This window comes from Pinus tabuliformis, chromosome 1_1 (genome assembly GCF_031772625.1).
Source record: "Pinus tabuliformis cultivar Carrire ecotype Pingquan chromosome 1_1, CPIR1, whole genome shotgun sequence".
NCBI classification, from domain to species: Eukaryota; Viridiplantae; Streptophyta; class Pinopsida; order Pinales; family Pinaceae; genus Pinus; species Pinus tabuliformis.
In genome coordinates this window covers 255,566,492-255,579,765 of record NC_142297.1, presented here as the reverse complement: position 1 = coordinate 255,579,765, position 13,274 = coordinate 255,566,492, and the positions used below count along the sequence as shown (strand labels likewise).

The 13,274-nt window shown below is 34.0% G+C and overlaps 1 pseudogene; it reads right to left on the bottom strand.

Annotated features, from left to right (window-relative positions):
• Positions 1-6,313: 6,313 nt before the first annotated feature.
• On the bottom strand, positions 6,314-7,110 carry LOC149212490 (mitochondrial outer membrane protein porin of 36 kDa-like; annotated as a pseudogene).
• Positions 7,111-13,274: the final 6,164 nt, after the last annotated feature.

Here is a 13,274-nt window from a genome sequence, read left to right as displayed (position 1 = left end):
TACCACTTGACCATAGATTGGACTAAACTAATTCTTTCTTCTAGCCAATCACCCCCATGCCATATTCCAAGCATGAATGTGGGATCTCATGGGATAAACTACGTCATAACCAACAAGGGACTCTAGAGGTTAAACCACCTCCACCCTCAAGCTACTGTGATCTTACCTAAACCCATTTCGAGATCACAAAACCCAACAAAGCCTAGATTCCTTAAATTTCCTTCACCATACCTTGAGGAATTTTACTATTTCCACCCACCTGTCAAGGGCTTCCCACAGAAAAAAAATATCCACCCCCATCCCTTGGGATTTTCCTGAGACCACCTCACCCAGATCCAAAATATTCTAGCAATATAATTCTCAAGAAATAATGAATCCTATCATACCATGACTATCCAGGAAATGGAATGGAAAGGTTGAAACCACAGTAAAACTAGGAAAAACCCATGCCAATGACAACAAATGAACTAAATACCAAATTTGTGTACCATGCATTCACATCTCAACAAGAAAATCACACATGCAACATGTTATGTGCAAGATCCTCTTGCTGAAGCTGTTGATCCAATTTTCTCCTTGCGCTCCCATTCTTTCCTTTACTTCCATTTGCTTCTCCTTTGCTTGCTTGCTCTCTCTTCTTGGAGCTCTCTCTATGATATTGATAAAGGGTTGGGTCAAAAAACTATCAACTGTTTCTCAAGTGCCTTTTCATCATTGATGTCTTGTGTTTTCATTTCCTTTTCCTTTCGTTTTCCTACATTTTTTTCTCTATGTTCCTTTGCATGAATATTTGTGCCTCTTCACCTTCCTTTTCTCATATTTTTCATTATTCCTTATAATTAAATTCTAATTTTTGTCTCTTTTCCTTTTTCAATTTCCATAGCCATTAATAAGCCACAAGTGATTCCCACTATAGTGTTTGCCTACCATTGAGCTTGGAATACTTGTCCCATGAGCTTGTCCTTATTTTATTTTCATAGAAAGTCAATTAGGGGTTGTTACATATGCCATGGCCATTTTCAAATAGCAATCCACCCCAACCTTCCTTATATGTATCCGTCCAAAAAGGAAAGTCTACATTCATATTTGCTAATTTTAATATGGGTGAGTTGGTTAGAAAAGCCTTTAAATGATGAAAGGCCTTGTCACATCCTTGAGTCCACACAAATTTCACCCTTTTTTCTAAAACAAAGTGATAGTATGGGATATTCTTGAAAATCCTTCAATAAATCTTCCATACTAATTTGCTAATCCTATGAAATACCTCACCTTTTTTACATTTTTAGGTGTTAGCCACTTTATGATTACCTTAATATTTTTTGGTTACACTACTATCCCCTTCTATGATATAATGTGACCCAAGTAATGTATATATTTTATGAAAATGAGCATTTACTAAACTTTGCATATAGTTGATGCTCCCCAAGTACTTGTAGAACCAACGTCAAATGTTGTTCATGTTCTTCTTTGGACTTGGAATATATTGAGATGTCATCTAGAAACACACTAATAAACTTATCCAAGTAATTCCTAAAAATTTCATTAATAAGGAAGATGAAAACTCCTAGTGCATTCGATAGTACAAAATGTAAAACTACAAACTCATAAAGAGCATAATGAGTTTGAAATGTTACCTTACTGACAAATTCCTCCTTAATTCATAGTTGGTGATACCCTGATCTTAGGTCAATTTTAGAAAAATATATTTTCCTCCCTAAGCTAGATAAATAAGTCATCTATCCTTAGTAAAGGATATTTATTTTTAACTGTGACTTTATTCAGTTGATGTAAATCAACACATAATTGCATTTTTTAATCCTTCTTCTTAACAAAGAGAACCGATGCATGCCAAGGTGATGCACTTGGACGTATATATCTTTTCTTCAAAATTTCTTCTCACTAGTACAAAATGGCTAATTAATTACTAAAAAAATGACTAAAATTTGCATATAAATGACCATTTTTCAGTCGGTGACTAGTAGTAGCTAATTTACAGTATCTTATAATGCGACCAAATTTTAGTCGTTTTTAGCTTAGTCATTAATTGGTTGTCTCAATTTTATCGTCTAGTAGTATATTTAGTCATAAATTTGGTCATTGATTTAGTCATTAATTGCCACAATTAATGACCAAATATACAACAAAATATATTACTATATGGTCACCCGAGAAAACCAATTAATGACCAAATAAATATGACCAAAATGTTGGTCGTGTTATAAGATACTGTAAATTAGCTACTAATAGTCATATATATGCAAATTTTAGTCATCGTTTGAAACCAATTAATGACAAGAGAAATATGACTAAATTTTGGTCATGTTATAAGATATTGCAAATTAGCTACTAATAGTCATATATATGAAAAATTTAGTCGTCCTTTGGAATCACAAATTTACCATTTGTAATAGTCATTTTTTTTGTAGTTTCATATTTATTATATAAACAACTAATTTAGTAGTTTATATTCATTTCATTTACTTTCATTAATAATCATTATAAATGACTAATTTAGTCATATATTCATTTTATTTGTGTTCATCATTAATCAATATAAACTACTAATTTAGTAGTTTTAGATTGATTTTATGTGTTCATTATTAATCAACATAAATTAATTAGTATGATTTTGCAACTAAATTTAAAAAATGTCATACAATGTGCATGTTCATCTAATATGAAAACGCAGAGTTTCATATGTTAATTACAATACTAAACAATATCAATTGCATCTATAAATAATTTCAACCACATAAATTATATTATATGAAATGTTAAAGTATTACAATATGAGTTTCTAACTTAATATTGTTTGAACTACAATTTACACATGAAATGATGTTTCATCACTTCAAAACATTATCATTGTGTTGCCAAGGCATTACAAGTGAATTCACCAACTCTGAAGACTTGACCATCAGTCTCTATGTGTGTGTCTTATGTGGGATATTGAATCTAAGAATATCGCTAGATCGGTTCTCTTCTCTCTCTCTTTTTGCATTTGTCGCTCTAGTGTTAATTCTCTCAGCGTCTTTCTTCAATTCCTGCTTCTTAACATCAATACTGAGTTCATTTTCTGAAAACAAAAGAAGATACAATGTAGAGTGTAAGACATGAAATACAATGAACAGTAAAATATAAACTAAAGTAGACTATAAAAAGTTTATATGACATATACCTCAACATCAGTAATGTCAAATCCATTTTCCCCATACAAGCAAGAAACTCGAACAAGTTTTCTTCAGTTTGGCGATAGTGGCCACTATAATGTGGCCAGATGACCTGTATAAACAAAGCAAATAAAATGTCACCATATAAAATAACACCTTAGTAACTTAGTATTCAACCTTCAGGGAAAGCTTAGGCACAATCATGCCAACTAAGTTACATGCTAAAAAGTTCAAGCTATAGGTAACTTGTGAAAACAAATAATCTAAGATGTGATGTTTAATCCTTGTCATTTTATTCACAACAACATTTCATTTTCTAATGCATGAACTTGGTCAAGTATATAAACAACATGTGCTCAAATAACAACATGAAAGTAAATTTTTCTGATAGTCATGAAAATCTTTTAACACAAAATAGTTATAAGGATTCCAATCAATATCGTGTAATACTAATTTCATCTTCAAGCTTTGGTTGTTGTTTAAATTGACACGATACCAAGTATTTTGAATTTCATAGTTAAAGGATAAAAACAAAATCATAAGAAATGTTCAAAATACAATCAAACAATAAAGAGAGGATATCATGGAATGAACATTGCAATTATAAAAAAATGTTTACCTGTCCACTGATGTCTTGTTTGGAATTTTTAAAGGATTTGCTTTCCCAAAATAACCATGAAGTGAAAGAATCACAATATTAAAAACAATAGGAATCCCTACTAGAAACATTTCCAAATTCGATGGCTCAGGTGCCTGGAGGACCTCTAACAGCAAATGAATCATATCCAATACATGCTCTACATTGTCTCCCCATCCTTTTTCCAATCACATTTCCTGTAACATGCCCACAACAGAGTCAAGTAACAATCAAACAAAGACATTGACATTTGTTTTTATCTTTTCTATCTATAAAATTTGAATCTGATTTGTTTCGAGAACATATTAATTCATATTTAAAGTCTTCCTGACATATGAGAAGGTACCAATCAAGCATGACATCAGAAAAATCGACCTCAATGAGGTCCTCAAACAATTTTTACAATATATTTTTCATGCTATGATATCTTGGGTATAAAAAAGAACATATTTGGAAAAGAAAAATCCATATATTACTTATGTTCAAACTCTATATATGGTGTATTCTTAGACAACTTTGTAAGATGTTCTTCCGCCTTTAATAGACCGAAATGTAGCTTGGTTAGACTTGGTATCCTTTTATTCATCATCAATTTCTACAAGATAAATGTCACACATTATTCTTTCCCATTTCTCAACATGCTACATATGATAAATTAAAAGTCACATAAAATCAATAGCAAACCCTCTTCTAACCAAAAAAAACAAACAAACAAATAGTGCATGTAATAAAACTTCATTCTAATATCAGTAGATGAAAAGAGAGTGGACCATTTTTTCCGCTTGAATTTGAATGTTTTTGTTATGAAAGTGCTCGCGCTTCAGGAACCAAAAAATGTGAGGGAAGTTGTAAATGTTAAAAATAGTATCTTGAGCTTTGTAGACTTCTTCAAAATGATGTGAATAATGCCATTTTCGGATGTGGTAAATCTCACAATAAGAAATGGACACATTGGATGCAAAGATTAAATAGAAAAATGTGTGGATATAGCATGTATTCTAATAAATTGCATTGTAATGACTACCATGGGCCTCCATGGGTTATAAGTCCTCAGTATGTTAGTCTTGATGACAAAAGACAGATGGAAATGATAAATATGGGTGGTCCTAGTTTATATGGTGGATATCTTCAAACCGAGGTCATAATCTTAATGAACCTAGGTTCTGACATGGTAAAACTAGATCTGGTCCTCACCCAGGATCTGTGAAGGATATTTTCACAAGAGTCTCACAATTTATCTAGTAAATAAATGGTTAATTGTATATTAAAACAAATCGAAGTGAATTGCTCAAAATCCTCTTAGGTGGGTTGTGGTCAAGTGGTTAAATCAAAGCAATTTCAGTGCACAAAACTGGGTTCAAAGCCACCCAAAGACATGCTACTGAATTAATATGGCCACCGAAGTTATCTACCTCATCCAAAAGTGGGTGGAAGTCTTAACAACCATGATGGAACATGGTTTTGGTCTGTCTCAACGAGCGAGGAAAGATTCAAGTATTGGATGAATTTAATGTGGCCAACGGAGTTATCAACCCCATCCAAAAGTGGGTGGAAGTCTTAGCAACCTTGATGGCCCATGGTTATGGCATATCTCAATAGATAAGGAAAGATGAAATCTTGGGTGAATTTAATGGAATAGATACCCTTGGCCATGGCCTCTAAGAAAAGGTAGATCCCAATTCATAACAAAATTCCATTTTCCAACTACAAAAAAGAATAACACAAGATCTTGAACTAGATGGAAAAATACCTTTGCTATTATAGCCATCAAGTCATGCATGGAATGCGTGGCCTTGTATGATTCAAATAAATATGCTTCTTGGGAATTTTCTATGGAATTTGAATACACCTATGCAAAAGTACATTAAATCAACTTTAAATATCAGATGGAAATAAAGCAGAAATATCAACTATGGTGTTAATATCAATCCCAACAAAAAATTATTATTGGCTAAAAATGAATATGTTACACACACAATAGTGCCAGCTCCTTTTCTTGCAGAAAAAAGACAACCAATTGGATTAGTTGAAGGTCGAGCACTGATGTCCACGGAAAATTTGGGCAAGCCAACACACCCTCAAATTATTAATTCAATCAAAATGGGAAGGTCTAAGCCCTCATCCAAATGTTGAAACAATATGAAATGAAGGGCCTGAACAAAACCCCACCCATATCAAATACTGAAGAGCTCAGTTAATAATCTTACCATTACCTAAAACCAAAAATGTTTCACAACTTTTCAACCAGATTGAAGCTCCGGCCAACCATGTTTGGCAACACCCATTTTCAAGAGCATATGCCTTATAAAATTTACAACATCTGACTTCACAAAACTACATTGCTAATTAAGTCAAGGTGTTGAGCTGCTTTGTGCCTCAAAAGAAAACACATGAACTGAAATAATTATTCTGAAAGGAAAAACTAAAAAATTCCAATCAAAATTTGGCACAGACCTTCACTTAAATCTGTACCAAATAGTGCATATCCATGACAGATCCTTCAAGTCTACAAAACCAGAGATAACACCACCTTCGCATGGTTGTGAAAGGCTTTGGTGTCCACCTCACTAGAAAGAGTAACAAAACTTGTAGGCCTCTACTCATGCTGAAGTAGTGCAGTTGTCGTTCCATAATTATTGAGGCACCCCTTAATTGTTGTTGGTGGGTCCAAAGCATGTTGAGTGCCTATGGTGAACATATTCTTGTTCCTTGAAAAGCTATGTGATATCTCTGCTCCAACAATAGTCTTTTTTAGAGGACTAACAATGTGCAAGTAAGATGCCTTCAAGGTATCACCCTTACCAGTTCTGCAAAGCATGAGTCACTTTCAGTATGACACCAAAAAACTTTCTATGCAATGCTTCATAAAAAAGTTTGCAATTGCCCCTAAATTTTACCAAAAAACCCACTAAAATTCACTATTTTAGTTTACAAGAATGGCAAGGACCAAGTCTTACAAGGTCAAAGAAGAAACAAAATCAAGCTTTGAAATACCCAAGCCTTCATCATATTTCAAGAAGTTTCCTGATGCAATGTAGAAAGCAACTTCACCCCCTACAGAAAGATTCTCATTTCCAATTACTCCTGAGAAATGTGTTATTGGAGATGGTGTCAATACAATGCTTGTACTGACCCCTGCATAATCATGCATATATTGAAGCTCAACCTGTCAAATTTACAATATATAATGTAAGCAAAGTTAAAGTGTAATCCGTTTCACAAAAAAAATTACAAAAGTATTTTTATCACTATAAAACATGAAGAATGTTGTTAAGCATTGTGTTTATCACAACATACCAGCATGAAATTTTACCATGTAGATAACCTTGTGACTATTGATGATCAAAATTAGGGGGCATGTTGAAGCCTGACTAATACGGATGTCTGAGTAAATGTCTACAATATTACAAAGAAAAGGCTCCAGATAGAAACAAGAACAAGATGTTTTGTTGCAATGGTTCTCACATATAAAACCAATTATTATTTTTCATATCCTTCCAAATGGATTATTTCAAACTGCAGAACTGGAAATTTGATCCCTTCTCAAGTGAGACTAAGTGGAAGAGCACACTACAGATGAAAACTACAACATATTGCAAATATATGCATTCAGGAAAATGGCACAATTGACACAAATGTCTAATCACCTTAATTGTCATGTCTTTCTAAATGGTAAAAATGAATGCCAGAATAACTTATAGAATGTATCAATGTCCCAATTAATACAAAGTACTGCAGGTTGTTACTTTACAAAAAAACACCTACATTAAGCATGCAAATTGTTCAAAGCTAAATATGATGTCAAATATAGATTTGATTGTTCAAATCCTACAATTAATAGAGACGACATCTTGCACAACTAGGTTTTCACTCTCAAGTTCTCTATTCTTAGAGGTAGCCATGACTTCCCTAAGGAGGGGTGGCTCCCTTTCCTCCTTTGATCCAGCCTTTGAGGCAGCCACAAAAGCTTTCAAATATCTTGTGGAAGCTTCTTTCTCAAAAGAAAAAGAACCATAACATCAACCAAATGATGGTTTGTTAAGAAATGGAATAAGTGCTTAAACTCATTCCATCAATCCAAGGAGAAAAGCACTTCATTGCTACCTCTAAAATCTATGCTTCGAAATATAGATTCAATTATCAACTATAAACCCAAAAGTTACTTGACAACATCACCCATTGTCACCTTGGTGATCATCCTTCTCACATAAGGCTAGCTCTCCTCCAACATAAGGGAGGAATCCATGATAAGCCTACAAACTTGTCCTTCAAACGCTAAAAAACATATTTTCAAAATGATATTTTTTTTGTCTTTTAAGATTTGAAATGGAAATCTAGGCAAGACATAGTGCCTGGTCCCTCGGCTATAGACTCTAAGAAACAAACAAAACTTTAAAATTGATGAATAAGATGTGAGTCATGAAAAAAAACCAAACAACAAGTGTTATCAGTCAAGAATAAATCCAATAAATATGTAACAGTGCTATCTCCTACTAGATGGAACATTTGAAGACAATGTGCTCCCCCAACTTGATCTCTTGTAAGTCACATAGCTGAAAATTCCCTTTGAGGTGTGTGATGCCATGAGCTATCTCAAACCAAAGCTAGTGGGAGCCCACTCTGAATGAACCAAGGGGAATCCTAAGGTTGTGCATCCAATCTCTATTAGTATAGATAGGCCTAACAATAAGAGTCACTTAGCTACATAAAGCACTCAAAATAATAAAATGACATATTCAAGCTAACGCCCTCACACCTGGTCAAGTTTCCTATCACTTTTTGGTTGGATACCAAAATGGAAACTTTGTACCTGCATATGAGTCAGGTCTAGTGTCTCTTGGTCCTATCATAGTTACCAAGGAGCTTTCCTCTTAGTTAACAAAAAATAATATTTCTTCCTTTCTCACCAATGTCAATGTCGAGGAGAAGTATCTATCAGGTGAGGAGATCTTGAAATTGGTGGAAGAAACTCTTTTGGAGAAATTGCCATCAAGTAAAGGGAAAAAGCCATAAAAAATTGCAATAGATGATTTGAAGTCCAAGTACACAAATTTCATGTTAGGAAGGTTTCTTGATCTACCAAAGGAAATTTCATTCTAATAATGTGATGGAATATTGCTCTTAAAGATTATTGTTTGCATTCATCTGTTTTTCTATGATCTATGACCTCTGCAAGGCTAGCCAAATTCAGGATGCAAACAACCAATTGAAATAAATTTTGAATAGGGGTTTGTTTTTGAGTTGTACTACTTATGGGGCATTCACAGGAAAGATGGAGGAAGGTGAAAGGTTGGTTGCTAAGGGAACGATAGTTAGCAATTATTGTCAAAAATGATTTCTACTATGTATCATACACCATCACTTCTATGAGTAATACTTACTTGATGCTTGATTTAGTGCCAAGTACAAAATGATGGAAAATACTTTCCTCCGGACCTATCGCAATCAATTTGGTGTTCTACGGATCATACAAAAAATTGTTGCAAAGTTTCAAGTTTTTAATAATGTTACCAAAATAGAGGGTATGAAAAATGATCACAAAATATGATTGCATATAAGCTTTGTAGCTTCTTATGTTACAGAGCCTACCATATTATGCTCTTATTGTGAATTACATATTTCCACTGACATTGCATACTGCAAAAATTCAATGAAAACTACACTATTGCTACCATTAAAAAATGCTTGTTGAGAAAATTCATCTTGGAATCAATCCATTCACTAAGAGACAACAATAGAGTTTGTTGATAAAGTGTTTGGCATAAAGAAATAGAAGCACAAATAGTATTATGATTATTTTGGCACATTTCTTGCCCAACAGAGATAAAAACAAATAGAAATAAAAGTACAATTGTGCTTAGGATCACACACACAATCATTTACAAAAAAATTATATCTCTAGGTTAAAAAGAAATTTGGCACTCACCATTACAAATGAATAAAATAGAGTAACAATGACAGCATAAAGGTTTTATTTGGATGCATTCATAGAATATCCAATTCTTGAATATGAAGTAATATGATGTAAACATTTTGACTTGATTGGAATCTTTTTTGCAATTGTTTCTAGGTAGTAAGTATAGCAATTGATACATTCCATTACTTTTGGATTCCTTTGAAGTATATATTGACCTTTACTTGAAGTTGTCATTGTTGGGTTGGGTGTAGTTTGTATTAGTTAAGGGCACTGTTCAAAACCCTAAACCTAAACCCTACCCCCCCAACAGAAACAAAAAACACTATCCCTGTTCATTGTTAAGGGATATTGTAAATTTCAAGTTTTGCTAGGTTAGTTATTTTTTTATGTTTTTTTTTCAAGGTGAGGGGGGTGGGGATTAGTAGAGCTTATATTTAAAAAGTTGTGGCCATATGATACAACTTAATTTTAATCGTGGGCAAGCATAACATGGAAATGCTAGTTAAGGATGAACCAGTCAAAATACTATGGAGGCCTACCTATATCTGCTTCTTAGAATTCCATAGGTATATTGCTTAACATACTAGCATAATAAAAACAGAACTCAACAAAACATACTAGGTTACTAAAAAAAGGTAAAAATGTAATGCCCGTTTTGGGCTTTAGTTACTTGGTCCACATGACATGCTAGGGCTTCATATTTCACAATTGTGGAGCCAGTATCAATGTAGATAGCCACATGATTGTCTTCAGTGGGGCTTTCCAGTAGCTTTGAGATATGACCACTTAGGGTGTATCCATAGAATGAGGTGGGCAGAGGAGGTAGAGTCTACAAAGGTGTTGCTTAAGTTGAGAGTGTCAAATTGCTTAAACTCTAGGTGGAGTTTGAAGTGAACCAATGTGCACCCAACCATCATTTATAAAGACTCAATAATTGAAGCCATTTTCAACTGGTTCCCTCTAAAATGGTCATGAAGGCCCAAGGTTCAACCTCCCATTTCCTCAAATTAAAAATATGATTCAATGTTTGTGGCATGCATTATATAATTGGTCTTGGTGTATATGGATGTGGATGGAAATTTGGGGCAAGCATTATTGCTGAAATAGGTCCTATAAGTCAAATTTTTTATGCCACCATTGTCAATAATGCACCAGCCCAAGAGAATTTTAATTTGATGGCTGTCACTAAATAATGCCTCACTATTTATGCATGAGTAGTCATTGATCAAGTTTAGAATGACAATTATTAACCAATTGTTTGGTCTTGATTCATCTCTTCCTTCATTGTCACAATGAGTTCAACCTTTCGCACCTTTCTAGATTTAGACATTCTCCACTTGAATGCAAGAATTAAGAAAATGTTACATTTCAACAAAAAGCAGAGGTGGGCACCAAAAAAATTGTTCCCAGCATGTTATTGGCACGGGTGTTGAGTCTCATTTTCTAGTATATTACCAATAGTAAGTGAATTGTTTACTGTGTGGAGAAATAACTAGCATAGAGAAGAAGTAAAAGAGTTCCTCTTTATGCAAATAAAAGATGCAAACAGGATGCACAAGGAAGCATTGTATGCAACTACAAGACAACATACAACCATCTCCGAGGCATTGGAAATACCGATATATCTGCATTACTCTGGATAATTTAATGTGTGAATCTTAAGGGTTTTGAGGTATTTACACCAGTTATTTTTCCATCCTTGCAAGGGATGTCCCATTTTCTGGGCTTCAGGGTATAAGAAGCACCAAAATATGGAAGTCAGTGCACCAGTGCAACTGTCTGTACATAATTACATCACTTATACCATCCTCTTCTCAGGATTCCATCCAAAACTTTCCATAGTTGATTTTAGGCCCGACTATTCTATGATTGGGTGTGCAAGTGGTCGTGACTACCACTTAAGGAAGTTTTGTTTTACCTTACTCCAGAAAGCTTGACCAAGGAACATCACTGGCTAAGGGAGGGGATCATTTGTAGAATGATTGTTGAACTGAAATAATGTCCAAGATTTGTTTCTGAGCTGACCTTATTGTTGTAGCTTTTATAATGATGTGCAATCTGTCCACATGGATACACTTTGCTGGAAATTGTTCACTTTGTACCTTCTTCTGGCATCTCTTTCACATCAGCAAGAGCAGATACAAAAGTGGATCCTGTGGACCTTTACACATGGTACAAATTTCTAGTTTATGCCAGCACTCCTATTTTATCATCCAACATATGGAAAATGAATTCTATGAGATATTAACCAAGCCAACATATAGTAATAGGGAAAAACCCTTCTTTAGAAGGGTTGTAACTTGTGACCCCTGTCAGGTCTATAATCATGATTTAGGGGTGCTTACAGCCTACAAAAATGACTTACAAAGTTAAAGAAGTTACCTTCTTTGGATATTGGTGACAATATGCAGAGGTGTTAAGAAAACCTTATCATTGCCTCGATATGATGATATTGCAGAGATATTGTTTTCAGCCAACAGTTATATCAGAACACTAGTTCAGATCTGATTTCTATACCCAGATTTGAAAAGAAAATTTTCATCAGGTTGCAAAGGCATAACTCATTTTTGAAAGTTTCTTATTTTTGAAGGTTGGTTGGTTAAAAATCTTGAAGGACCACATTAGAGGAGAACTCCATCCCGTGCACATGGATCACTACTTTAATGCACCTCTTTTGGAGCCTGGAGGTGGCCACATTTTGAGGAAGTTGTAGCTTGCACTTGAGATCCTTTTTATGAGGAGTTGGTTAACATGAAGAAGAATACCCAAGCTTTAAGGGATACAAGGCAGTTGTCATATTCTCCAAGGTCAAAGAGTCAATAAGAAGTAAAGTGCTCCATGCTTGAGGGATACAAGGGTAATTTAATATTAATATATGATTGGAGTTTTTTAAGGAATGCCCTAGATATAAGGATGACTGTAACCTTTTTCAGTTGTTAGCACAAATCTCAAGAAGTTATGCCTTTGAAATGCCATAAAACATTTCAAATAATGTTTCACAATTCTGAAATGCCATCTAAAATGGCAAGTGGCATTTCAAGGAAAAATGGGCACATCTTAATCTAGTTTAACTATGTTTTGATAGGGAAATTGACCATAGGAACCTGCCCAAGTGCTTTAAATTGGCATTGACATAAATTTTGACACTAATTTCACATTGAATAAGCTTCTAGAAAACCCTTACACCCTGTCTTTGTTCTAAATACAATTTACCACTTATTATTTCCTCACACTTTCTTCCAGACTGTTTGAGCAAAGGTATCTCCTACACAAACAAGAAGCACTTCTGTTGTTTGTGAAGCATTATGATCTAGTTTTGTTGTCACAACTAGAAGACAGTTGTGAGCAACAAAATTCTTCCACACTTCATTTCTTCACATTTTCTTCAACAACTTTTAGGAAAAAGTGTTTTCTATAGCTACAACAAGCATGTTATGTGCATTTTGGACAACATGGATATTATTGGAGGCTACATTTAAATTTTCTTACTCAATTATCCTTTCTTCTTGTTCTATTTTATATTTATAGATATACAGACAAATATTGTTTC